This window comes from Siniperca chuatsi, linkage group LG17 (assembly GCF_020085105.1).
Source record: "Siniperca chuatsi isolate FFG_IHB_CAS linkage group LG17, ASM2008510v1, whole genome shotgun sequence".
Lineage (NCBI taxonomy): Eukaryota > Metazoa > Chordata > Actinopteri > Centrarchiformes > Sinipercidae > Siniperca > Siniperca chuatsi.
In genome coordinates this window covers 4,452,195-4,480,144 of record NC_058058.1, presented here as the reverse complement: position 1 = coordinate 4,480,144, position 27,950 = coordinate 4,452,195, and the positions used below count along the sequence as shown (strand labels likewise).

The 27,950-nt window shown below is 40.8% G+C and overlaps 1 protein-coding gene across 1 annotated transcript in view; it reads left to right on the top strand.

Moving 5' to 3' along the window:
- grin2da (glutamate receptor, ionotropic, N-methyl D-aspartate 2D, a) overlaps positions 1-27,950 on the top strand; it is a 275,479-nt gene that overhangs the window by 53,588 nt on the left and 193,941 nt on the right. Inside the window, exon 2 of the mRNA XM_044171737.1 lies at positions 11,140-11,281. The gene's annotated coding sequence lies outside the window, so the exon portion shown is untranslated. The remainder of the gene's footprint in view (positions 1-11,139; positions 11,282-27,950) is intronic.

The following is a 27,950-nucleotide window of genomic DNA, read 5'->3' as shown; positions in this document are numbered from 1 at the left end:
AAGTGTCCTTGAGTAAGACACTGAAGACATGATAGCGTGTCTATTCCATCTAGGGAAGTGGATTTTGAATGATCCAGCCCCTGAACTGCAGTGGTGGAAGAACTACTCAGATCCTTTTAGTCAAGTAAAAGTCCTGCATTTAAAATTATACTTGAGCAAAAGTACAGAAGTATTGCCAGCAACATGATTTGGATTTTTTTTTCTTATGCACACAAAAAATAATATTTTTTGCACACAAGTTATTGTGTGCAGCAAGAAAATAATGTTTCTGGGCTTCAATGGTTTTCCTGTTAGCTTTATTGCCAGGCAATTAACAACTTTATCATTTTTATTTGTACATAACGACCTTGCGTAAATTCCTGCATAACTTTTGCACAACTCCATTCTGAGTAGGTATAATCAGACACATAACTAAAAACAACTGCAAGGCCTTTAATTTATAATAATGCATCATATTTAATAGGTTGATTGTATGTTTTATATGTAAAATTAAAGTAACTAGCAGTTAAATCAATGTAGTGAAATAAAAAGTACAATAGGTCCCTCTGAAATGTGGTAGAGTACAAGTATTAAGTAGCATAAATTACAAATTACGTAAAGTACAAGTACCTGAATAAGTGCAGTACTTGAGTAAATGTCCTTAGTTATTTTCCACCACTGCTGAGCTGGGACACTGGATTTTTCCCAGGACAGACCAAATGGACACTGAGAGTTTAGAACAATAAATGGAAACCCTTTGATGAACTGGGTCTAAATTAAATCCCTGTTGTGTTTTTATCAGCTGCAGTATCAAAGTTGACATCCACTTTTATAATTACATCATAGATTATCACTTTAAACAACATTTGCTTTTGACAGGACAAAAGAGGAAGCCTGGAGTCACTCTTCATCACAGCAGCTGATAACCGCAGCGTTGCTGGTGTTGAAGCCTGCTGCTGAAAGTATTGAAGAGCAGAAATAAAAAAAATACAATCCATCAACCAGCAGCTAACTGACATTTGACTTATTCTGCTGACATTTTTATAGATCAGAGCTGTATGGGAGTTGATCTGGTGAATAAGCATGTTAGTGATGGTGGTATTCTTGGAGTTACTCCCGTGGTGAGTTTAAAGTGATTATGAAGGATCTTGAGGCAGACTTGACGAGAATCTGCCTGGGTTTGGTTTGGCTGGGACTTATTTCTGCTTCATTCTGCAGTTCTGCTGCTGCCTCTCTAAGCACTGACATGCTGCTTCCTGTCACTGATTTCTCAGCCAGGTCTGTCCTGACGAAGACATTCATACTCAGGGGAACCACCCAGATGAAAGATAAAATGACCCTTATTATTTTTTGTCAGTGTTGCGTGTGAGGATGTTTAACTTCTGAATAATTACTTGACATCCCATTAGGTTTTTTAAAGTAAAAAATCCTATAGAGGTCTGATCTAAAATGACTTTCTTATCTGACAAAAGGGATTCCTACTGTACTCTAAATAATTCATGCTAGAATAAAATACATTTACAGTATCTACTGGGAGTTTTTAAGCAGCGCAAGCACTTGTTAACCAAATACAACAAACTCGGGAGGCAGAAACCGTCTGCCACCAGAAAAATACAAACACTCGTGATGCAATGCAACAAAACAGCTCTGTGATAAATGATCTTTAAAACGCTCAGTGTTTGTGACTACTTCAGTTTTTGTGTTTTTGATTGAATTCTATGGTATGTTTTGACGCCACACTTTGTACACGGTTCAAAATTATAATTTTCACAATAGGAGGATTTCTTATAGGGCAGAACCAATTTTTGATGAGTTGTGAAGAGGACACACCACTACTGGCTAGGGCTGTCACTTTTTATTCGAAATTTGAACATTGAAAAATAAAAATTTGATTTGTTATAATTTTAATCACATATATATATATATATATATATATATATATATATATATATATATATATATATATATATATATATATATATATATATATATATATATAAATAAAATTACTTTGTCAACAAAAAATGAAAATGGGTAAAGGTACAGCTTTCTGACGTCGTTCAAGGTTCAACCATGCTAGTTTCATTTGTAAAACGCAGCTGCTTTACAGTAACCATGCCACGACAACGAATCTGAGACACCGGTTAACTTGTAATTTAAGCTAGGCAGCAGAGGCACCATGAAAGAAGGGAACGTCAATTCTACAACATGGTTTAAGATTAGGCTAAGGTCATGCTTTTCTGCTGATGGACTGTTGAAGGTGGTTAATTAAACAATGCAGATCTAACATGTTTGTGAGGCCCTTTTTACGTGTTTTTTTTTTTTTTTTTTTGGGGGCACGAGAGAAATAACATGCCGGAATTTAGGAAAACTCCACAATGTAACAGAGAAAGCAGGAGGCTCAGTTTGCTTCTTGCATTCTTTAATAATTTACTGCCAATAAAACTAGCAACTGCCCTTCTGTTTAACTCCAAACCAAATGTGAAAATATCTGCAACCACAGCAGCTGTGTAAACAAGTCTCAAAATCAAATCTGCAGTATTTTGAGATAAACAATTGATTTTCATGACTTCCCCCAAAATGCAAACAGAAAATATGGTTCTGTAAAACAACCCTCAGCCCAAACACTGATGTCCACATTTAATCAACAACAAATGAATGCATTGCATACATGTCAATCCAGTCCATACTTTACTTTGATACTTTAAGAAAACAGTAGCAGTATTTTTTTAGAGACTTAATACTCATCATACTCACTGATGATGATGATGTACTGTAGCTGTACCACATCATTAATATTTGCAGTGTTTACAGAGCATGTTAAGGGAAAAAAATGCAAATGCTGTTTTAATTTGTACTCTGTAATCCTCCATATAGATTGAAAATCTTTGAAAAAAGGCCAGGAAGGCATTTATGTTTTCTGTGGCAGAGTTCCAAAGTAATTCATTTTCCTGTTAGTTGAAAAGAATGTTTTGACTTTCACTTTGCTGTCTAAATCTTCAAGATAAAGATGATAAATGGGCAGCTTCGGGATTAGTTTATGGTAATGTGATGCTTTTATTCATTACGTACAGACAACACACATCTATACCCTCAACATTCTTTAGATGGTTTGTTTGAGTCCAGTTTTTATTGTGTAACAGAGGATTCAAATACTACCACTTCTAGAAAGCACTGCACCTCCCTCCTCGCCAGGCGACCAATAACAGCTGATGTGTTTTGGTCAGTTCTTGCTAGCTCTCTGGCTTTGCGTTCTGGCAAACATGTGATGCTCAGGCTACTTTATGAACGTAACCCAAGACTGAATGTGGGTTCAGCCTGGTGAGTCTGCAAACATGAAGTTTTTCTATAAAATGCAACATATTAAAATGCATAATAGGGAGTTAATCAAAATGTACCCATACTGTTTGAGCATTATTTTCATTCTTATGGTGACTATATGTCAGCCAACCCACGTGGGATGGGTTATTACGTGAATGTAGAATATATACAGTGTTAAAATTTGGTGTCTAGGCTCTGTCCTCGTCACTCCGTACAAGGAAACACCAGGCTCAACACAGCAGGGAGTGGGGAGAGCCTCAGGTGCATGCTTAAGTGAATGGGAGCCTTATGAACAGCAGCAGAGGTGGCAGCAAGTGTTAGCATAGCTTTCAGGTGAGCGGTGTGGCAGCAGGCATGCAGCAAAAGAGTGAGCAGGGCACTGATGGCTTAAATGAGAACTCCACTGATTTTACACATCAAAATCTGTTTACAGGTTTTGGGGAGTTCTACTGCATATGTGGGGGGAAAAAGTTGTACAGAGCCATTTGTGGCTCCAGAAGGAGCTGTGAAAAGTCTGATAAATTGCCTCAAGTGATGTCACTTGAGTCAGCATCGGTTGGGGTTGAAGACTACAAGTTTGAAAATGAAAGAAATCTGGGGGTGTGGAGTTAGAAAGAAGTGAACGTATCTACCTCTGTAGCCCGTTCCTCGTCTCTGCTTGAGGAGTACTGCAAAATGCATTATATCCACTCGTTACACTTCTTAGTAGCATTTTATTTAAGTCACAACACTAACATGTTCATACAGACAACATGTGAATATAAATTCACCACATTTGTGCGGAGGGCTGAGTACCTCAAAGTTACTCAGTTACCAGCGGAATTTACCTACTAAGTGAATGCACAAAGAAAAAAATGCTGACATCTTTCTGGAGATGAGTGTCCTAAAGTTTCTGTTCCTCAATCTCTCATATAATTTATTTGTACCTTGCTTATTTATATTATTTCTATCACTATGCTATATTATTTATCTTTTCTTTTAATGCAGTCTTCGTTGTTTTATCCTGTTCACTCTGTGTAAGGAGCTTCATAACTTTGTATACAAAATTAATTAAATAAACCATATAAACTTCATACATCAAGAAGCCAAAAAAAAAATATCAGGCCAGACTCAAGCAGCATTTAATGATCTTGAATCTGATTAAAACCCAAATTCTTACCATGACATATGCTTCTGCAGAGTCACACTCCCTATTTTATTTTCCTACCTTAGCAGATTTTCACCCTGTTGACATTTAACAAACCCCATGGACATCCTGTCACTGCTGGCAGTAATGTCAAAGTTGCTCCATACCTCAAACTTTCCCTGTAAGGACAAAGTCGATTCTCATGATGCTAATATCTTCTTCACTTCATTTTAGTCCACTGAGGGGGAAACTGACAAGCTCCTAAATGTCACAGAAAGTACTGGCAGGGCCGGAGGGGGGACAATGTGCACTTGTTTGACACAGTGGTTTCACAAGCTCAGATTTCCTGACTAAAAATAAATAAATATAAGATGAAAATGAGACTTGACCTGATCAAGCCTCAGGGAAAAAGAGCCTGACCCGACCTGATGGGTTTTAAGAATCAAAATTTAAATATCCATCTTCAGATCCTCTTTCGCTGTTAAACATCAGTCTGTAAGGTTCAATGAATTCTTGATGAAATCTTGTACTTCACCTTCTTGATGGACCCATTTCCCCACACCCTGACCTACTTCTACATTTACTATTACTACATTTCCCAAAATGTAATTTCCATAACCCTGGTATTCCACCGGGCACGGCTGCGTTGCGTTGAGCTGATCGTGACCAGATGCGCTGCAACGCGTCCCAGAAGTGGCTCTCAGCTCTGCTCGGCAGTGAATGGGAGGGTGAATCGGTATTCAAATGGTTGCAAATTGCAATTTCACCGCTAGATGTCACTAAATCCTACACACTGGACCTTCAAAGGATCACCAAAGAGATTTAAATGAGGGGGACATGAATATTTGTACCAAATTTCATGGCAATCCATCCAATAGTTGAGACATTTCACTAAAAACCACAACCTCAAGGTGGCGCTAGAGGAAACGTCAGTGGATCACTAAAGTCATCAGGATCATCTGAGAGCCATGAACGTCCATGGCAATCAGTCCAAAAATCACCAAAGTTTCTTTTCACCCAAGTGAAAGTTATGTCTTGGCCCTTATTTGGATAAACTTCCAACAAAACAAAGGTAAGAAACACCTTTTCATGGGTCATAAAGCTCCTCCCCCAATTAGGTACCAACTTACCTCATGTTGAGTCCAGGGAAACCTTGGTATAAAGTTATTTATTTATTTGCATTTACACAATGCATTCTGGTCTGTTCAGGCTTCTGTCCACTTCTTTGTCTCTTGTGTCATGGGTATTTGATGGTTGAATGTGCAAAAGAAATGGCTGCTCTAGAAAGAATCAAGCAAGCACTTGTTTTCTCATTTTCAGCTCAAAAGACATCTAGATTTAAATTGGGGTAAATTTCTTCCTTCTTCCAAGGACTATATTTCAATATTAAGCATGTCCTAACTACACATTGACCTATAGTTACTGAAATGATATTGAAACAACTAACTTTTCAACCAAATATAGCACATTTTTAACATAGGCGTCTTCACACTTTTTGACCTACACATCACAAAAATCACTGCTCTGTAAACCTGCTGAAAAACTTTCCACTATTAAACTCCACTGTAGCTGCTAGAAATATCTGGATGCGATGGAGGAAACAAGGAAAAAACATTTCACAAACAAAAAAATGACCTAGAAATCTGAAGTATGTCAGCAGGACCTGTTTCATTTCAACAACTTTAAATGTATCAGCTGTGCTTTACTGACGTCAAATATTTCAGTGAAGTCATCAAAGCCACAGTGAGGAAACAACCCCTTGAAATACTTTATCCCTGGCTAATGATACATCTCCCTAATGGCTTCTGTTTTGACCATCCATCAAAACAGGGTTTCGAGCTTTGTGCAGGTCTCAGGAGCAGCATTTTACAGACCTTTTTCCTCTGCCAACAACTGCAGATACATCATCATCTGTGGGAGCGTTACAGCACACATTATACAGGACGTTATTATGAAACCATACTGCAGGTCAAAGGCTGTTTTCAGACTAACACACACTGTCAGTGACGGAGAAGTGAAACATATTATGGTCATTACCCAACCCCCAGACCAAATAAAAGTAATGACACTGTCACATTAGTTTGTCTAACACACCGGTGTTTCTGTTTTCAGTGCAGCACTAAAACACTATTTAAAAACTTCAATCAGTGAGTCCAAACTTTGGCCTCTCCTCGTATGTGTCGTCAACTCTGGAGAGAAATTTAAAGTTGAGTGTGATTCATTCTCATATTTCCTTCAGCTGTGGTGGTAATTTTCTCACAGTTGTAGCCCTCAATTGCTGACTGAATGCAGACGAGAAATGCACACACGTTTTGTTTTACTATCCCCATGGGGGACAGTCATTGCCCCTTACCCTAACCTTAACCATCACAACTAAATGCCTAACCTTAACCCTAACCCTAACCTTAGCCTAATTGTAACCTGTACCCTAAAACCAAGTCTTAACCCTCAAAAAGCAGTCTCTGCCTGTGGGGACCCCAATCCCTAATTTTTGTCCCCATAGTGACACAAGTCCCCATGGGTTAGTGTGCAGTCAGGTTAAAGTTCCCACTGGGATACAAGAACATGAAACACACACACACACACACACACACACACACACACACACACACACACACACACACACACAGACACTTTGTCTCTCTGCATGGTAGTAGACAGAGTATCAAAGCATCAACTTGTTGAGTGTTGTGGTGTTCTATCTGCTCTGGGTCAATAGGAAGCTGTGTGTGTGTGTGTCATTCCAGGGTCTCACAGGGTTTTTTGGCATTACTGAATTATTGGAGTGTGGATCTGAATTATTATTGTTTGTATTCATTAATTTTTTTATTTTTATGTGGAAAACTGCATTCCTCCAGTTTGACAATTTGTGCAAAACAATTGTGGCAATTTAAAAAATGCTTACATTTTATTATTGGCTAATTATTAACAATGCATTAATATGTAACACTTCTGCCTAATGAGAACTTTTACTTTTGACACTTAAGTACATTTAGCTGGTTATACTTTTGAAATTATGAATGCATCGCTTTTCCTGGTAATGGAGTATTTTTATGGTGTGGTGCTGCGGTATTGCTACTTTCACTTCAGTAAGGAAGGAAATGCTGCTCTAATTAAATACCAATGACAGGAAAGGATTATATGACTTATAACATATTTATAAAAGTAAAGTAATGAATAAAGGGATTGTTTCTACTGTTTCAATAAGTTGAAAAGTAATCACATTACAACTTTGGGAGAGGCATTAGTAACTAAAATGCTTGTGTATGTGTAAGTGCACCTGCATGTAACAGTGTGAGTACTGTATGTCCATGGAAAAATGAGAGCATGCATACATCCTTGTGTTTGCATGCCTGTGTCCATGTGCTGTGTCTTAATCTGAGTGTGTGTGTGTGTGTGTGAGTGCTGCCTTCTTTGTATTTTTTTCCCCAGTACTCTGGCAAGCAGGCTTTCTAGAGTCAAGAAGTCGGTTCCCGTTGTCCAATTTACAACAGCAGCACCGCAGCGTAAACAAGAACCAAGATGGCCGCCTGTCTGTCTGTCCGAGCCTTCCTCTGATAATTAGGGCCTATTTTTAAATGTCTCCTAGCTGGCTGACTGGCCTAACGACCGGCTGCTGCTTGTCTTTTCTATATTTGTGCAGAGAAAACAACATGTACCATGGCAGCTGGGGAAAGAACAAGTGTTTAGAGGAAAATGAAAGAAAAACACACACACACACACACACTCACACTGTGGTGGAAGATAAAAGCAAGCCTCCGAGATCATTTCATACACTCTGTTGTCCTGAACAAGGCAAGGGTTTGAGTCAGATAAAGATAGACGAAAGCATGTTTTAGTGCTAAAATTACTGCTGTCTGTCTCTTTACAAGGCCCGGGAAAACACTAAAAATAAACTCCAACACTGCAATTACACGAATCTTAAAAAGTAATGGCTTTTGAGCACTTAGCAATCGTGTAAGTGATAGTGGCGATGCAATTTTCATGCAAATGTCTTCTGATGAGAACGTTTTGTGGTAATTACATGTGAAGGAGAGTAATGTTGACAATATAGGAACGTAATGATTTGTGGTGATACAAATGATTTTAGATTAAGCTAATTGGCCAAAGAGTTTTCTCTTTTTGAGAGCTAAATCTAAAACTGTCATTATCTTCAGTGGGGGAATGTCAATGGAATAAGGGGTGAAGAGGAATAAAAAGTTGGCAGACTCTGTTGTAAAGAACGAACCCCAGCAGTAATTATCAGCTATCCCCTTCCGGGAAGGAGAAAGAGGCGGCAAGAATGAAACGTTTGGCCACAATTAGGAAGAGAAATTACAAAATGTGAATTTGAGTAACAGTGAGAGGAGAGAAGTACAGGTGTTTTTGTTTTTACAGCAGTTCATTATCTTTTATAGGCATTGAATGCTGATTCAAAATCAGCATTCGAAAGGGGACATGTATTGTTTCTGGTGAACATTTACGACAGTGTGGCGAAGAATAACAAGCTGAGCAGAGAAGAGGTAGAGGGAAGGAGTGTGAGGGGAAGAGGAGGCAAAAAGGAGCGAGTTCTCAATTCATTCATAATCTACTTTCAACCTCAAAATGACACTCAATGAATATATTTACAGTATAGGGCTGCACACCTCATTATACTTTATTTGACGATTTAATATTTTTCATCATAAAATTGTCTATAAAATAAACAAAGTAAAATAAATACAAATCCCCACCACAAGTTACAGGTGTCAAGACTTTTTTTTTAAGCATAAAGATTGAAACGTTTCTATGCAAATTAATGTAATTAAACATTTTTCTACCTCACTTCAATGGAGTTCATCCTTTTTAAAGGTCCAGTGTGTAGGATTCAGTGGCATCTAGCAGTGAAATTACAGATTGCAACTATTTCAGTACCGCTCGCATCATCCTCCCCTTCAAAGTGTGTAGGAGAAACTACGGTGGCCGCGAAACTCTCGCAAAAAAAGAGAGGCCCTATCAAGAGCCAGTGTCTGGTTTGTCCGTTCTGGGCTACTGTAGAAAGATGGCGGTGCAACATGGTGACTTCCGTGGAAGGGGACCCACTTCCTCTGTTGATTAAAAATGGCTTATTGTAAAGGTAATGAAAACACGATTCTTGTTTCAGGTGATTATACACTAATGAAAACATACTTATAAATATTCCATTTCTGCCAATAGCGCCTCCTAAATGTTACACACTGGACCTTTTTTTAAGTGAAAACAGCAAAAATACTATTGTAAAATTATCAACAAAATATACTTAAAGTATTAAAAGTACGTATTAGGCAAAACTGCTGCTTTTATTGTTATATTATCATACTATTTGATTATATGATTAATCTATATATTGTGTAACTGTAAGTGCATTTTGTTAATGTATTTTTGGCCAAGGTGGGGCTAATTTTAACCACATTATATACTGCTGGGTAAATTAATCTGAGTGAATCATGTTCTAAAGGATGCTCATATGTTTTGTATGATACATCTTCAAAGTACTGTACCTAGTAACTAAAGCTGTCGAGTAAATTATTTCCCTCTGAAATGTAGTTGAGTAGAAATAAAGTTGCATAAAACGGAAATACTCAAAGTAGAAGTAGACTGCTTAAAACTTGAGCTTAAGAACTTGAGTAAATGTACTTTTCACCTGTATATGTATCAACAAGTCCTCCAACCCATATGACCACAGGTCTGACATGTAAAACAGTATACATTTGATTTTGTAACTAATTAATCAATTCATTAAAAAGCCATACACAAGAGCTAAAACTTCTACTCAGTCATATTGTTTACTGCAGGTTAATGAGCTGCCAAAAAACTTTTTGTTCATAATAATTCATAAACAAAGATACCCAAACTAGTCTTAGCAGTTGCTGCAATCAGCCAGTGTTCATATTGAATCTGAATATATTGTTTGTTTGCTGACCAATTCATTGAGTAATAGACTAATTGTCTAAATGTATAACATGAGCATAACGTGCATAAGGCATCCTTAGATTTTATTTTATGTTCACTTCAGGCTTTGCCTTTTACTGATTTAATAATGTTATCACTTTTTTTTCACTGGATGCTTTTGGTAAGGCAAATGTTGACATGCTGTCAAATTTTGAGAGGTAAGACGGAGGACATGAAAGGGAAAGAGGGTGAGAGGAGGAGATAAATGGAACAGAGAGAAGGAATGGGGGAAAGGAAGAGGGATGAGGGGGAAAAAGAGTGAGGGAGAGGAAAGATGGAAGGGCATCCTTGGGGATGGATGAAGAGAGGTAGAAAGGGATGGAGGAAAAAAAGAGGACAAGGTGGATGAAGGGGATGAAGAGAGACGACAGATGAAAGAAAGAAAGAAAGAAAGGATAAGAAGGAAGAAATGTTTAGGTAAAGATAGAAAACAATCATCCCACAACGGGCAACTTAGTTTAGCATTCAACACGTGTCGCGAGGAAGTGATGAGGAGAGAGAGGGATGGAGGGAGGGAGGCAGGGAGGGAGGAAGGAAGAGAGAGAGAGAGAGAGAGAGAGGGAGGTAGGGAGACGTTGCTAGGTGACAGAGCGTACATACTGAATTTTAACAAAATAACGGGAGAGGAGAGAGTGAGTGAGAGGGATAGAGAGGTAGCAGTCAGCAACATGTAGCCTCAGCGAGTGGAGGAAAGGTCGAAACTGTGTGTGCGCGTGATTATCTGCTTTTTGTGGGGGGGTGACATGTCTTCGTTTCATCCCTAGGACATTATCCCGCAACATTAGAATCGATCAGGCTCTATGCCGCAGGAAATGTCCAGCGGAGGGATGGACGGATGGATTGTGGTGCACGGAGAGAAGACGCGGAGAGCAAAAAGAGAAGAAGAGTGTTGGGCTCCTGAAAACAGTGAGTAAATTATTTTCATGTCTTATTTTGGACCCCCTTGTGTCTCCTTCTGGTTCTCTTGTCTTTTACGCTGAAGGTGAAAATGTTGCGCCGTGTCTCAGACAACTGTCTCCGGCTTTGCCCTTCACATTCCGGCTGTTGGATGCGGGATGCTGCTGCATTTCTCCGGGGCTTGTTGTGCATGTATGTGCATCCCGGGCTACTCTCCCTGGCTCGCGCTGTGACTGATAGGACGCAGCCGGCCGGTGCGCGAGGCTTTGACCCCTCTGTCATTGATGCGCGTGCACACCGATATGGCCGTGTATGACTGTCTTTCACCCAGACGCGCACACACATGTACGGACCGATGCGCAATCCCTCCATCCCTCCTCTGTCTGTCTTTCTCTCACGCATGAAGTCAGTGCATAACTTAGTCAGTGACAGACAGATGCAGGCAGCTGTGATTCAGATGTGACATTTCTGAAAACCCGCATACATGTCTCCACGCGCGCGTGCGATCTCACCGTACAGGCATTTGCATTCTGCAATTTCCCAACCGGTTGTTGCGCATATGTGCGCTATGCCCTCTCCAGCGGCTGGCTTGACCGCACCGTTGGGACTCACGTCTCTTCTACCCCCCTCCTCCTCCTCTTCTCCCAAAATCTCTCTCTTACTCCCCTCCCCTCCTCTCCTCCCCCTTTCAGTATTATTAGCTGTAGGACAGCTATCAGATCCAGGATCAGTCCTGTGTGTGTGTGTGTGTGTGTGCGCGCGCGCGCACATCAGCAGCTGGTGCAGCAGGCTGAGTGTGTGAAGATCACTCCCCAGGACAGACAGGGGATATTGGGATTCAGAGCTAGGAGCTGCACCCCTCCATCCGCCACCTCCTCCCCAACCACCACCACCACAACACACAAACACAATTCCTCAATGCATGATGAAAAATAAAACACTACTAGCACTGATGATGATGTAGTTTCTCGTGTGTGTGTATTTGATTCAACAGTTTGAATTGAATTTCCAGTCATGTAGTGTAAACACACACTTCATCCCTCCCGTTTCTATACAGCAGCCTGTGTGAGTGATTTTATTGAAGTATGATTGAGCCTGTAATGGCGTTACATGCCAGAGTGAGAGCTGGTGGTCAGTGTGACATTAGCAGTAAAGACTCAAATTCTCTTGGTTTCCTCTCCTGTAAAGTGCTTCGAATGCATGAAACAACTAGTTCCATGTGTAGAGATGGTTTCCTTCCTTGCTGAGATGCTCGCAGGTATTGCTCTCTTCCTTCCACTAAAAGCATCAAGCAGACACCTGCTCGGATATCTGACATCTAACGTCTCTAAACTAAGCTGGCATTTTTTCTTTTCCTTCTAGTGTTTACAGAAACAGTAGCTGTGCAGTGGCTCTATAAGGGCTCTATCTAAGCTGACAGTAACCATGCCAACGATCTATATTCTGTGTTGACTGACATTTTGGACATGTTTGTGTGACCTTGTGCCCCTAGTAGTAGTAGGGGAAAAAAATCGTCTTGGCTGCACTGTTTTCCTGCTTCCACCATTTTGAGGCCATGGACTGCTGAGGCAGCAGAGTTTTCATGATGCTGTTTCTGAGGCCAGTGGACCGTTGGGCTCGATCCAGGCATTTTATCTCTTGTTAGATAACCTACTTAAGCCAGACAAAGTGTAATGGATAAAGAGGGTGGCCTCCTGCCTGAGACCCTCAAAAGCTGCGGGGCTTATTCCATATTCACTCTTACCTTCCCTTTTTTTGAGGCCATCTACTGCTGAGGCATGATGTGAGCCACAGGTCATCCACACAGCGTTTCTTTAAAGGTGATGTGGATACAGCTGGTTTTATACGTCAGTCACCTTAAAATGAAACAAAAGGATAAAAGTGGCAACCAGAGCTACTGTCGGAATCACTGGCTTTTACTGTGATAGACAAAGTGGTCTAACAGTAGGAAAAGTGATGCATAACTGAAGCTGTGCATGTTGATCTCTTTCTTAAACTGTTGATGAGCAAGACCTTGAATCTGTCTGCTTATTCTTTCAAAGCTACTGAGCTACTTACCTGAGATCTGTTAGGACCTCTGTGGCAGACTCTGTCCTGACGTAAATATAAAAACATCCAGCAGCAGTCACCCTTCATGATTTAAAATCATGCAAAAAAAGTTCAAGATATACTAAAGTGTTTCCTAATCAGAAAGTAGAGATGTGTGAGAAACTAAAGGAAAAACCTGAATGAGTTAAGAAAGATCCAATGCAGATGCTTCCATGCACGGCACGAGGGCTCAATGAACGGCCCAGTATCCCGAGGAATTACACCCGTAGTGGGCGATTCGGGACCTAATGATTTACATCCAATGCAAACGTTCAGTAGCAATGCCGGAAGTAGTGCGTCCTATTAAGTGCGGCAGATTGTAAGGGTGTGGAGATTGGCCGAGTTTCATGCAGGAGACCAGAGTTTGCCTCCTATCACAGACCTGCAATTAAAGTTAACATTTTTTATTAACCATAACCACAATCTTTCCTTAACTGTAATCATACTGTAGTTGTCATGCGCAGATATTGTAGAAAGTATGAATTTTAAAAATGTTGGCATTGGATGTAATCTGGGATTTTGCAGAATCGTCCAATATTGATGTTTTTGTCTGGTGGTAGAGTTGCACTGAATGATTGGATAGTTATTTTCTCCCATTGTCACTATACTGGCGCACAACATTTCCCCAGTGATGTGGTTCCATGCATTGTTTTTCTTTTGTTGTGGTAGTTTGTTAAAGTTGTATAATATTCAGTGGGGAAGCCATTTCCCACATTTAATTGAAATGCTTTTCATAGTTGAGTTGGAGTAGAAAACAGCTGTGCTTCTGTTTCCTGAGGGAATCAAAACCAGCGCGATTGGTTGTTTCCAGGTTGTCGCTCCGCCACGTCAGAAAACATTTGTATAAAGTTGAACCTTTCTCAACTTCTCCATGTTGTGCCACTGGATGGCTTCTTAGTCTTGAATCATGGGGAGCAGAACCATGTTAATCGAGGGTTCCATTAGCCTTCACACTCACCAGTTATAAACATTGAACACCTATGGGAGATTTTGGAACAACATGTTGGACAGCGCTCTCCATCATCATCACAACACCGAATGAGGGATTATCTTTTGAAAGACTGGTGTTCCTCTCTGGAGAGTTTATGCCAAGGAGCGCTGAAGCTGTTCTGGGGGCTCATGGTGAAATAAACACCTGACTAAAACACTTTATGTTGGTTTTTCCATTCATTTGTCCCAGATCTGTACATTTCCTACTCCGAATGTCCAAATGTATTGTTCTAAGGGATTTCACTAAGCTAACTATGAGGAGAAACCTTTCATCAGCTTCTGCTCATTCTGAGTTGTGAAAGATGCGGTCAATAGCTGCAGACAGATTACAAAAAAAATGAATAAAAGAAAAGAGAGCAGGGAATTAGAGTCATGGCTGAGACGAGACAGAGACAAATCAGGTCTGAGGCTGAGACAGACAACTTTGAGTTTGGAGAACTGCAAGATGATGCTAGCCACTTCACACCGCAGAGTCATGAAGTTCAGCAGGAACAAATCAGCAAAATCATTCATTCCTACAATATTCATGCTTTTTACAATGTTGCTGCACCAGAGCATGAAACAGTAAAGTATAGTCCACAGGCGGAGGCAAAGTAATGGTGCCTTTTTAACTGAACAGGAGCACTACAGACTGTACTTCAAACTGTTTTCATTTTTTGACAACGGCTCTACTTCTGGAAACAAAACAGTCATCTAAAAGTTTATTGTAAGGAGAGAACTTGCTAGTTTTTGAGCCTGCTGATGTAACATAAATGACGAATAAAGGATGATTTACCTAGTTGACATTACTCATGCAGAGTTAGTAATAATGTGAGACATGGAACTCACTAAATATGTAATTAGAGAATTATCCAATTGTTGAACATATTTCATTATCTATACTTCATGAATAAAGGAGCAGTAATTTGAAGCGATGCCTGCAAGACAGTTCAGGCAGCCCAACTTGAGTGTGCTGCTACACTCACATGGCATTCTCCTCTCACTGCAGCACATATCCAACACACCCTTTTAATCATGGTGAGGTGTTTAAGCCTCTGCTCATTCTGCTACACCACTCACCTGAAAGCTATGCTGCTGCTTTCTGCCACTGCTGCTGCCTCTGCTGTCAGCATTTCAAAAGCCCCACCTCCACCCTAGCATCCACCTGTAGGCTCGGAGTCTAGCTTCCCCCTTGGGGGGGGGGAGTTAGTATCGACGAAGACAGAGCCTAGACGCCAAACACGCCTCACCTCAAACATCTCAACCGCATATATTGTTTGTATCTGTAGTCCTGTACATTACACAAAGGGTGAGTGGACAGAGGGTTCTGATATCAATTGTGGTTGATTTTCATCTTTTATTTTTTTTAATAAAAAAAGTCAGACAGGTCAAGAAACACGATCAGTCAGATGATCAGACAGGTTGTAAACAATCCAATTGGAGCCAAATTTATGTGGAAGAGAAAACAAGGGCGAACTGTAAAATGGCTATCCAAACTGTCTGTTGTAAACATCCATCAGTTTAAAGACTCATTTCATTCTCCAGCTTTGACCTACTGTACTTAAAATACTTACGTTTTCGTGTGCAATGAGGGATTATTACTGACATTTCACGTGCACTCATTTCAACTAAAGTGGTTTGATTTTGTGGCTAAACGTTTGGCTTGTTTACAACCAGTCTGATTGTCCGACTGCTCGCGTCTCTTGCCCCGTTAGACTTTGTTTTAGCGATGTTGCAGTGTTCCCAAATCTTGACAATTAATTCTAAACCATAATTTTCCTTTAAACTGCCATGAGGCCACTTTGACTTTTGGGTGTCAACCGACTGTAAAATTAGTTTTAGGAAGTTGTAAACCCAGTAGGATTTAACATCATCTGGTAGCCTGTTAGCTGTGTACTTGCGATTCATGTTCCTGGATCTACTACAGAATAAAATCTGTTTTGAGAAAAACAACAAAGAAATAAGGGAAGGGAGGAAGGAAGGCAAGGAGTCATGAGGGAAGGAAAAAAGGAAAAAGGAGAGAGAGAGAAGAAATGAAAAAGGTGGAATCAAACCCTCCACTTTATGTGCAGAGGTACCTGTGTGAAACCTGCCACCTGGTCTGCTGTGTCTCTCCGTGTTTGAATACAACAGTAGAAGTTGTCATATGTCATCACTTCCCTCAATCCATCAGTGTAGTGGTAACGAAGCAGAGCGACAGGCAGACAGAGCGACTGAAGGCTGACGCTGCCAGTCTGTGTGTCTCTCTCTCTCGCTCTCTCTCTCTTCCTGTTGTCAGTCATCCTCTCTCGCCCCTCGTCTCTTTGTCTCTTCACCACAATCACACACACTTAATTGTGACACTAAGCCGTCTGAATATTTCATTTCATTCACATAATCCCCAAGTGTTGTTGAAACAACCTCTCTCTTTCGTGTGTGTGTGTGTGTGTGTGAGACAGTGTGTGGAAGTGACATCATATCCATTGAAGGGCTGTGCCAGGCTAAATAAGTTCGGCCATTTTGGGTCGTTTTTCAGGAATCAGCTGGACTTTATTCTGGTTTAATTTTGTTTATTTGCTTTGTTTGAGCTTCGTCTCCTTTTCGACTCACTCCCTTCCTTCCTCACTTCTTTCCTCTCCTCCTCCTTCCTTTATTTCTTGCTCCCTTTCTTCCTTCTATTTTTTTTAAATGTTCTGTCCTCCACTTGTCCCTTCTTTCCTCCTTCTTCTGTTTCTTTTTCTTATTCTGTTTCTCTTTTTCTTCCCTACCTCCATTCTCTTTTGGTCTCCCCTCACTTCCTGGTGCAACCTTCCATCCTCCACTTCTTTTTTCATTCCTGTCTTCCTTTTACTCTGTCCTTTGTGTCTTTTCCTCCCCACTTCCTTCCTTTCTTTATTCCTCTTCTTCCCAGTAACTTCATCACTTTTTGGTCTCTGATTATAATTACCAGTGCCATTTCATCTTTCCTTACTTCCATACTCCACTCCTTCTCATTTCCTTTTGCCCTACCCCTTTTCCTCTTCTTCCCTCCTTCCTTCTGCAGTTTCTCTTTTTCTGCCTTTCTTCCATTTTCCTTTGGTCTCTCCTTAATTCCTTGGGCTCTTTCTTCCTTCTTTCCTTCCATCCTCCACTACCTCCTTTATTCCTCCCTCCCTTTCTTCCTTCATGTGTTTTACTTACTTCCATTCTCATTTGGACTTTCCTTACTTCCTGTGCCCTGTCACCTTTCCTTCCTTCCATCCTCCAGTCCTACCCACTTTCCTTTCTTCCTTCTTTTATTGCTTGTTCCATCTTCCTCTAGTTTCCTTTTGCTCCACTCATTTTCTCTTCTTTGTTTCCTTTATTCCTCCTCTTTCTTTTTGCTCTGGTCTCTTGCCTTTTCTCCCTTACTTACTTCATTGCTCTTTTCATCATTACTTCAGTTCCCTTTGCATCTCTCCCTACCAGTGCTTTTCCTTCATCTTTCCATTCTTTTCTTCCTCCATTCTCTTTCCTCAGTTGCTGTCCTCTTTTGTCCTTCCTAACCTCTGTTCTTCCCTCTAATATAAATCCCTCCTCTTCTTTCTTTATTCTCTTTCCCCTCTTTTCACCGTCTTTCCTTCCCCTCTTCTCAGTTTTGATCCATATTCATCTATTGCTCAACTCCTTCCTTCCTCCATATCTGTCCCCTACACCCTTCCATTCTCCATTTTCTCCCTCCTCCCTCCCTCCCCTCCCTCCTCCCTCTCCCTCCCCTCCCTCCCTCCCTCTTTTATCCATCTCTCCTCCTCTCCCTCTTTCCCCCATTCCCTCCCTCTCAAAGTCAGACCATTCATATCTGCTGATTCCCCCCCCCTATCGGCACGCTCCATCAGCCTCTGTGAATGGATGCCTGAGAACAAGGACATGAATGGACTTCCCTAGGTGTGTTTCATCACACTTGGACATAACTCCCCCTCCTCCCCCTGTGTCCCTCCCCTCGTACACACACACTCTCGCTCCTTCAGCATATCTGATGTAGGACTCACTGTCAACAGTGTGGAGAGGAAACTAAGTGGACCAGCGACCTGCAGTGTCAGATCAGGAGCGATTGGTGTTGGAGTGGAGGAGGAAGGAGAGTGAGAAGAAGAAAGAGAGAAGGGAAGTAGAGAGGAAGGAAGTAGGGTTCGAACAGGAGGAATGGGAAAATATGGGGCAAAGGAAAGAGCACACAATAAAACTGAGGGAGAAAAAAGAAAAGAAGGCACAAAGGGATGAGGTGAATAATAAAGGGTCGGAAAGCAGGGAGGAGGAAAGTAGAGCAAGATGGGGACAAAAGATGTAGGAAGGAAGGAAAGAAGACAGGAATGAAGGAAAGACAGGGAGAAGTATGATGGCAGAGGACTGGTAGAGGAGATGGTGGTGGAAAGGAGCCAGTGGCTGGGAACAGTGAGAGACAAGATGCTGCAGTGTCAAAGTTAATCGATGCACGCCGAGTTAACATATGCCATTTGGTGGACGCGTAACAATGTCAGGAGTGTGTGTGTTTCCTGCAGGCGTGGACTCGGTGGGAGCAGCGGGTGAAAAAGCAAAATGGAGAAGACGAGAAAACACACAAGAGCAACCATTTTATTTTCCGATAATGGAGTTCACACAACAAGACTGACATGAATCTTTACGACCTAAATTTACAAGGGGTGTATTAAAAAAGACATCAATTAAGTAAGCTCTTTCATTTGACCTTGTTTTGATAAAGAAATGAATAACTGGATTAAGGCTGTACATGCCTCGACTGGATAAACGTGTTTAGAGCGTTTTACCACTCTGCCATTTATTTATAATCATCACAAGTTAGAACTGGTGTTAGTATTCACCAAAACGTGTTCCCAGCCTTTTTTTATGACCTTTTTATTTACCCCCACAGCCCTATCAAATGGGCTCAGGCACGTGGCATAAACAAGCTGTCAACACAACATTGACATGTTGTCACTTTATAAAGTTTATCTGGCAAATTTGTTAGCAAACAGTTTTTACATATCCAATTTGAAGTCGTGTTTATGTCCACCTGATGAATGTAAGTCCTGTATTAACTCTCCTTTTAGCTCTGTTTTGGTTTCCACCAACTCCTAAGAAAAATACCTCTGTAAGTCTGTTTAGCTGCTAAATCGGAGTGTGACACAGTGACGGACAGTCAAAAGTGGCTGGCTGGCTATGCATTTGTTATACGTTTGTTATTTCTTTCACATGAACAATTATGAAAATGCCCCTGGTAATTTGGACCATTGTAAATATAAAAATATTGATTATAGCAGCGTTTAAGTGTTTTAACTGACTCAAGTCAGTGGGAAACTTAGGTGTGGGTTTTTTGGGGGGGTTACTGGTTATTAAAACAACAAGTAAAGTCAATTTTATTTATATAGCCCAATATCACAAATTTGCCTCAGGGAGCTTTACATTCTGTACAGCATACAAAACCCTCTGTCCTTAGACCCTTGATGCGGATGAGGACAAACTCCCCCTAAAACAAACCCGTTTAACGGGGAGAAAAATGGAAGAAATCTCAGCAAGCGCAACACAGCAGGGATCCCTCTCCCAGGACGGACAGACACGCAGTAGATGTCATGTGTACAGAATAGACAACATAATAAAATTACAGTGTGGACAATCATGATGACAAAATTATAAATACACTGTAACGAGTATGAAGAATGGATCTGGCCAATAAATATACTGTAAGATCAGCAACCAATTTGTGTTCATTTTCCTCCTGTGAACATATAAATATTTAGCTGAGCTACTCCACATGTACTGCTTGGTAACTGAAGAAATTCCCACTGGGGTAGGAGTACCCCTGGTTGGAAATCAATGATCTAAAACACTTAGTTATAACCTTCAGTAGATGTTGAGACATCTTTTGACTTGCAAGCCACCAAATCAGTGATAACAATTTGTGCAGCTGGCCATTGTTACAATCAATTGCCTCGTTCACTGATACAGTAGCCTTTTGATTTTGATCAGCACAGCTGTTACAAATAATTGTCTATTTTTAAGAGTGCATATGATCATCTGAGAACATGGACGCTTTTGTACAAAACATGGCATTTTCTCCTTTGTGGTATATTTTAAGGTAGACAGAGAGCGAAGGATTAGGAGAAAGAGAAGTGGATGACGTGCAGCAACATTTCTGGGCCAGATTTAAAACCAGAACATCACATTTATACGGTGCATTATGCGTCTCAACCAACAGACACCAACTGTGTTTTATTAACAAAAAATGGCGGGAAAGTAATGATATTTCTGCATAACACTGAAAGCTATTCAGGGTGTTGCTTCTCAGCAAACATTCAATCTGCTGCTGCTGTGTTACCTGCTTTTTGACACAAGATATGATCACAGGAACACAAAATATGTTCATAGAATAACGGTGTCTGATCAATACAGGGTGGAGCTGCTCTTCATCTTTGGTTTTTCTTACCGTCTGGGTCAGGTGTCACGTTAATCACTCAATTGGGATTATCCAAGCAGCCACATCAGATATTTGAAGAAAACGTGTCAGGGATCATGTAAAAAGGCAGCAGCAGTAAGGAAAGGCAACAGCTTGTGGAACATGAGAGAGGCAGCTTGAGAGGAGGAGGAGGACAAGAAAGACGAAGGGAAAAAACAAAAAGACATTCAGCAGAACATTCTGGAATTGAAGGGAACTAACCAGGGGCTCACCTGGCTGGCCTGTCACTGTAAATCTACATCAGTGGATTAATGTGGCTCGAGCCCGCTGAGGAGGGAGGGAGGGATGCAGGAGGAGGAGGCGGGAGGTGTGGGATTTGTTCGGTGCACCTGTAACCTCACCTGATGTAGCGCTCAGAGACAAGGGCACCGGGGAGCAACAGAGGGCGAGTGGTGAGAAAAAGGATGGATGAAAAGAAGAGAGAGATGAAGGATACAGAGGTAGAGGGGCAATCTGCCCCTGTAGCGTTGCATCAACTGAGGATTGTTTGTGGTCTCTTTCTTCTCTCTCTTCCTCCACCTCCTTTTGGTCTTTTTTTCCCCTCCCCCCATCTCCTCCTATATTTCCTTTCCCTTTGCTTGCTGTCTCTTATCCTCTCTTGGTTTCCATCCCTTTCCCTCACTCCTTCTTTTCTTTTCATCCATCCTGTCAGCTCATCTCAGTCTCGGCTGCCTATTACCCTCCAGACACTGTACATTTTTGACTATAGGCTGTTAGCCCGCAGCCAGCCTAAATACCCTTCTCTCCTAAAATCCGAGCTGAATATTGTTGGAGTGTTGAAGAGGGAGGCAGTTTTTGATATGCCGTTGAGAAAATGCCTGTGTGACTCTTCCCACTGTCAGAGGCTCAGGGCTCTGTTTAGACGAGATCCTTCCCTCACGCCGCCTCTCAAGGTTGCAGTGACTACGACGCAGTGAATGCAATGTAGTCAATTAGGCAGGGTTCGAATCCCTGCATAGGCCCGGTGGGGGAAACTGAATGAATAACACTTTCCCCTCGCTTAAAGACTACTGCCGAGGTGCAGGCACGCAAGAACTAACCCCCCAGCTGCTCTGTGGCTAACAGAGGACGACTGTGGTTATACTGGGCGAAAATGAGTGTACTTGAATGAATGTGAACGTGACAGTGGTGGAAATTAGTGCATGCAGCAGAACCTCGACATAACGGTCCATGATGCAACACTAGACCATGTATATGCCAGATCTTCCTAAATACAGGCTTTGGTTCCAGGTTGATTTTTCTGTGGAGAAAATGAATGGCGTTTATGTTTAAAGGCTTTTCAGAGTTAGACGTGTGTGTGTGTGTGTGTGTGTGTTTTTGTCTCTCTAATGGCACTTGGTGCATTGATTTCTGTATCCATTTTCAAGTCAAAGCAGTAATTTCGCCAATAGCAAGCTAAACACTTGTGTAATTTGTGTCACTGCCAGCAAGAGTCATCTCTTTCTCTCAACACAGACAAAGCAAAATAAGTAGCAGGCTTCAGGAGTTATAATTTAAAACACGATCAATAAGCAGATCTTGAGCAGATTCATAAATGGTCATGATTACAAAAAAAATGTATACAACAGCCAACAATACTGACACAGTGACGCCACTGCAGTGGATGACGCAAATTAAACATCTAACTGTACAGCTTTCTGTTGGTAAAATTACTGTTTTGACTTAAACAGAAATTGATGGACCCTGTGCTATTAGAGATAGAGGAAAAATTGTTAAAGGTTAAAATGTCCATCCTGTGCTGAATGTAGATAGTGACAGAGACAAATATGTGAAAATGTGATTAATTTCACCCTTACAGAAATCGCTTTGTAATTGTAACTCCATATTTGGGTCAAGCTAAAGTCATATTTGATAATGATGCATGGGAATAAAAATACTGCTTTCTTATTAGTCTAATGTAAGAAGAGAGGGGGTGGGGGGAGATGCGGTTGTTGAGCAGGAACATGGGAGAGGAGAGAAACGAGAAAGCACAAACCTACAGGAGAGAGAAGATGTCGAGTTATTAACATACATTAATGGGATAAGAATGGAGGAGAGATGGGCTTGGTGCATCATGGGAAGTCTCCCGGCAGTCTAGGCCTGTAGCTTAACTAAGGGATGAATCAGAAAACATAAAACATACCACACCACAGACTGAATACCTTGGTTGTCAGTGAACAAGAAAAGGATGCAGGCCTTACCTGAAACCTGAAGTTTCACTCACTCGATTGTGTGGTTGGCCAGCCCGCTCAGGTCCACTCCGGTCCTCTTCTCGTGTCGCCAACTGTGCACTGAGCTTGGCGTCTGTTTCCAATCATTTAGGTTAACAAATAGACACAGTGTTGCAATGTTTTTCTATCTCTCTACTCTATGTAGTAAATCTCCTTATTCTCCTTATTGTAAAGCACATTTAGCTACGTTCTTTAAATAAAGTGACAAAGTGATAAAGTTAAAGTGTGAAGCTTGGGCTAGTACAACAACTTGTGTTAGTAGTACTTGTACTAAGGGACTTCAGTTGTAGTAAGTGACGATGTGTTTCGGTTACACCTCAAATATTAAAGCAGGTTAATAACCTTATAAATTATACAATATGTACAGTCATTTAATTGTATGATCAATTGACTGTACATCCAGTCTATACTGTCCATTGCAATGGCAGTTATTTGCGTTGAGCTTGATCAGGGTGGCTTTGGGATTGAGTGCATTTTTTGAGTATGTAAGGAAGCATGTTCAAGCTATATACTGTATAGATGTGTTGCAATGCCAAAAGTCGGAAGAAGCTTAAGATATACCATTTACAGGTTTTCATTGTGAGCGGTTGAATTTTTGTAGAGGGCATTATGCATTAACATCTTCCTAATATATACTGTGAGCTGGATAAATACCCAGCCAGATAGATAATCATGCCATGCTGCCACATGCAAATAATAACTCACATTAAAATCAGTAGAATAAAAAGTCCCCATTCATTGCCACACGGCCAGCTTGTGGCATTTGTGTCAGCGTAAGTGAAAAATTGCTTTGACATTTATGATGCATAAATAGCTTTTGTGCGAAGGTGAACATAAATGCACAGAAAAAACACAGTATTGTACACATCATGTATGTTCAAGTTCACAGCTGGAATATCAGCCTGCTGGAGAAACAAAGGTAGTGCAGCTGTGGAATGATATTGCATTCACTTCTGTTGGGAAAAAATGACTTCCTGTAGATATTGTTGGTTGTAGCAGTAATTTAATTTCACCCGACCTCTTCCTCTGCAGCTTCAGAGCCTTTTGCCCAAAGCAGTTTCTGCAGATGCCCCCTATCTGCCCACAGTCCAGCAGGCTAATGGGATGATAAGCACCATTTGCTTGAGAAGATCTCTTTAGTTCTACCTAAATCCCTTCTGAATTTCTCATTTTGCCCACTTTAGTAACACCCTTTGTTCACTCTAGCCGGAGATGAAAATGGCATTAGGTAATCAATCAGCTGTGTACAATTGATCATTACATGCAGGCAGAGACCTTCCTGCTTCTTACACTCTGTACTTTCTCTATCGCTGCATAGAAAATGGATATTCAAGGTTATTTTTTCTTTGCTTTCCCTGCCAGCTGATGTGACCTTTGCACTCATGTATAACTGGCTCCTTGTAATATTAGTGAATTATAAGCTTATTATTCTTGCTGCCAGGTGTTTTGGATGAAAGTGTCGGCTATATGCCTAAACCTAAAAGTGACATTGTTGTCATATTTTCTGCTTTTTCTGCTTGTGATAGAGGTATTAAAGTCGGCTGCTGAACTGTTTCCTTTTAAATCCTTTGTTTACGCAGGGAAGATTTGCTGAACAAGGAGGTTGTGTTGTTTTCAGCCAAGCCCTAAATGACACAGTTGTCTGCTGTTTGCCACTTAAGCATGTTGATGTTCAGTGTGTTGCTCAAAAGCATCCTGGCAGTAGTTGTTGAGGAAGAGGAAAGCTTCTCTAAACCACGTCTACCACTGTGAATTTTCCAGCTGATCAGCACAAGTGGAGGTTCCTCTGGATTTGTAAAGGGCAACACGCATCTGTAGCGTGTTAAAAGTGTCAAAACACCCTCACTCATTGTTTTCTGTTATCTCACACACTGGCGGCATCTTGACACATGTCACCTCTCCAGGAAAGTAGGAATTATATCACATTTGCTTCCCAGATTGGCACCTACGTCTAATGTACCATGACTCCTTCTGTCTGTAAGGCGCAGGTGTTTGCTACAGGTGTTAAATGACACAATGGCATCAGTTAACATGTGACACCGCTGATGTGTGTTGAGTTTGGTTTCTGGCATTTCCACTCAGGTTTTGTTAATGCGCAAATTGAAAATGCACATAAAAACAGGTGGATGGAAACTTACTGATAAAAAGCAAGAAGGGTTAAAAGAGAGTTAACTTGGTCTGACAGGCTTACAGCAGGCAGGGAAGCCAGGCAGGCAGGTCAAGACTAGGCAAATAAACAGAATACAGAGCAAGCAAGACATCAGTGACGTGATCAAAACGGGAAACAGATTTTAGGCATGTGAAAATGGTTGCAGACAGAAATGGCTGGCTAGTTTGACAATGTCTATGACACGTTCTGTTATGTTTCAGAAGCCATGGATGTTTTTATTCATGATCGGTCTCTCGTTTCTGATCACCTTAAAGACTGCCAGCTATGACTGGTTGGGGGTTCTTTATGTATTCTTACGTGTTTCCTTGCCAAGCAGGAATTCAATGCACCGTGGTCATCTAACACACCATAGTGACCATTTCAAGGGACACAAATGTTGTGTAGTTTGATATAGGTATAAGGCACAAAGACAACTCTGGCCCAGAATGAGGCTGAGTATCCACCATACCAGGGGTGGCCAACCATGTGCCTTGGCCAACAGTTTGCAGGTTTTAATGTCCAATCAAAGACTCAATCTATTGATTGATTTAGAGAAGCTTGGTGGACAGGTGAATGAATCAGGTGATGGGCTGAGGTGGGAAACTAGACAGCTAGTGGGCAGGTGAGGAATGACAGTTCTTCAAAACTTAATGCATTCGACACCATGACATAAAAGAAATTCCTGTGTACATTGTACATTTGGCGAATAAAGCGATTCTGATGACATAAAAACGTACTGCTGCAGTAAATGCTAAAACGTATATCAAAACAGTATTGTTTCCTACCTTCCCTTCCATATTCTCAAAAGTATTTCTCTTTAGTGTTTGTTTTCAAGGTTCCTGAGCCGACAGCTCCTATTTTCTAACCTCAGATAAAAATGACCTTGTGAGTTTGTGTGCATTCACGACGTGTCCTGCGTCCTGATTAGAGAGGATCCAGTGTGATTATCTGGTGTGTGAGGTAAATAATTCACGTTCTCAGTCCGGCAGAGCAGCTTAGTGGCTGTAGGGCAGCTCCTCAGTGAGAATATATTGCATACAGGAAAAGAGCAAGATAGTGCTGTAAAATAATGCAACAATAATGTGACTACAATGTTCTGAACCAAGAGAGATAGAAAGGAAGTTATAGTTAGCACAATTATTCATAAAATATTTTATACTTATTGTATGGTATCAAGCAGCTTCAATGACTTGAAAAGAAATAAAGACTTTACTGTAAAATATTTGAATGCTTTTACAAAATTGATATTCATGCATTCATGGTTTGGTTTACAAACCAAAAAACTGTACCAAATGAATGTAGCATTTTCTAAATTTAAAAGCAAACCAGAATTACTGTTAGTAATAGAGACTCAAGGACAAAAAACATCAGTGAGATTGAAAAGATTTTATGATACTATGGTACTTACTATGGTACTTATTTGAATACAGAACCAGTAAGGAAATAAGTTAATCTGTATCCAATTTATTTTATCCACCAGAGAGTTCTAGTAGAGTTTGCCTTTATGGAGACTCTTTTAAAGTAAAACACTATTTGATTTCTGTTACATGAACTTTAGCCCCTCATGTGTGGAAGGTCTGTTCCAACTGAAAGACCTCAATGTGAACCATGTGGCCTCTGATAATTGTAACAATACCAGTAGGTACCAGTTTTGACTCACAACTATGAAATCCTTGTAGGGCAGTTAGTTCCTCTGTTGTCTGAAGTCATGGTCAGTTTCAGCAGAGCATCTCTGGAGCTGGACTGGGCTCTACGTCTTGAGACAGGGATTTAAATCAAAATGTCCTCACACCTGAAGATGGTAAGACATCTAAAACACTTACTATTGGTAGGGATGTAAACTACAGCTCTAGTGTCACTTACATTTTTAATTTAATTTGCAGTAAGAAGTGTCATGTCTGATTTCAGGTTCAAGAAAATAAGGGCGTAGAGGTGTTTATTTGCATTTACCTTCAATATCAGCGTCCTGGGTTGGGTTTAAAATTTAATCTTGACCTTTTCCTAATATTTTGTTACTTAACCAACTGTTTTTATTTGTCAAGTGAGGATATTGCAATGCTAAAAGGTTGTGGATAAATACGACTGTGTAGTCCCTCATTCGTCCAGGAGTGTTCCATCGTGGAAAAGGTTTCAGTTGTAGTCATCTGGACACTGTTTTCAGAATCAAGACGTTTCGGCTCCCATCCGGAAGTCATTCTCAATTGTGAAAATGGTCTGATTGGTCAGTTTCAGGTGAAACTAGGCAGGGTAAACAGCAGATACTCAGGAAGACTCCTCCCTGAGGGCGGGGCCTAAGCAACACAGCTTCATTTCTGAGTTCTCAGACCATTTTCACAATTGAGAATGACTACGACTGAAACCTTTTCTACGTTGTGAATAAATGTAATTCTCAGGTGATATTGTTCCCTTCACTTCCCTTTATTAATCTTCCTAAACAAACATGATGCCTAGCAATATTCTTCCCTGCTTAAATGAAGATCAGAGAAAAGTCAGCATTTATACAGCAGTGTATGGTTGTGAAAATGATATAAGCATGATATTTGTGTTCCAGATGTGTAAGTATCATATATTATGTGTGCCCAGTGTTGGGTTTTTACCAAATGCAGTTTTGAGCTGGTGCTCTATTTTTCTGAGACTTGTTTTTCAAAGCTAGACGTCTGCTTCTGTTACTGCTACCCCTCTTCTGCTCTTTATTCCCTCTCTCTTCTGACAGCAATAGACACCGAATGACAACAACAGACGGCATAAAGGAGATCTCTGTCCCAAAATCATCCATGGCAAATCTTTCTCCTTATTCTGCCTGCACCTGTCTTCCTTTCT